This window comes from Elephantulus edwardii, unplaced genomic scaffold, assembly GCF_000299155.1.
Source record: "Elephantulus edwardii isolate Elephantulus edwardi_28Jun2011 unplaced genomic scaffold, EleEdw1.0 scaffold00241, whole genome shotgun sequence".
Classification (NCBI taxonomy): Eukaryota; Metazoa; Chordata; class Mammalia; order Macroscelidea; family Macroscelididae; genus Elephantulus; species Elephantulus edwardii.
Window position 1 is genome coordinate 2,956,884 of NW_006399991.1, and position 1,121 is coordinate 2,958,004.

Below are 1,121 nucleotides of genomic sequence, written 5' to 3' on the forward strand. Positions count from 1 at the left end.
TGGATTGATTCAGTGACTGGGATAATCGGAGTGGGTGAGTCAGAGACAGTGACATTGGCACAGGACAGAACAGGGTTTTAGGCTGTTGTACATAGGGTCGCTATGAGTCGCAAACGACTCGACGGCACATAACAACAACAATTGAACTTTCACGGAAAGAAGTCCGAGACATATTAATATATATACAGTCTTGCCTATTGTTGTATTAATTAATTATGTCTGAAAAGCATAATACCCATCCAAGTCCAAAGGTGGAAGAAGACAAACTGGTATGGTGATTGGCAGGAGCAGACTGTAAAAGCATAGGCTGGTTGTGCTGGTTCAACCCTGAGGGAAATTTTCTTCCACAGAGGCTGAGTAGAACAACAGTCCTGTTAGAGAAATCAGGGGAATCAGCATAGTCAAGGTAGGAAGAGAAAGAAACGTTCTTCTCTTCCACGTAGGCCCCACTACACAGACTTTTTAAATCGTATTATTATTGTTGTTTTTAACTATGGTTTGGTGCTGCTCCTCTTATTCTTATTTTGATGTATCATCCTAGCTGCCTGTGGAATCATATTAGGAATGCCATCAATGACAGGATAGGCTGGCTATTCCTAACTCTTCATTAATCAATTCATTGGTTGATGCTTCATATCTGAGCGGCTTCTTGGAGAGTGGGCACACCAGGAATTCCAGCAATGGCTGGATCCAAGGAGCCGAGCGGCTCCTCCGCCCTCCCACTCGGGTCCCCCGACTGTTGCGGCCTAGATGTGTGCAGATACCTGCGGGCCACAGGGAACAGCGGCGCGCGTGGCCCGCAGCAGTGAGACGAGCCGGCCACAGGCCCCAAGCTGCATCGTCCGACAACCAGCGGTCTCACCTCTCCGCGCCCTCCAGGAACCAGTTGCATCATTTTACATTCCGTCAAGTAGTGTATTTGAGTTCCAGCCTCATCATGTCCTCACCGGCATTTGTTGTTTACTGCCCTATTGAACTTTGCTCTTGTTGCTGGCATGAGACAATGTCTCGTTGTTTTGATTTGTATTTGTAATTTCTTTTTTCTTTTTTTTTTCTATATTTTATTAATTTTCATAAACATTTACAGAGATTTTGGGTTTCCATTCATTCATTGTTGCACT

The 1,121-nt window shown here is 45.0% G+C and overlaps 1 protein-coding gene and 1 pseudogene across 1 annotated transcript in view; one reads left to right on the forward strand and one right to left on the reverse strand.

Moving 5' to 3' along the window:
- Positions 1-1,121, forward strand: part of MERTK (c-mer proto-oncogene tyrosine kinase) — a 226,471-nt gene that overhangs the window by 120,641 nt on the left and 104,709 nt on the right. The window lies entirely within an intron of this gene.
- Positions 210-839, reverse strand: LOC102876154 (annotated as a pseudogene).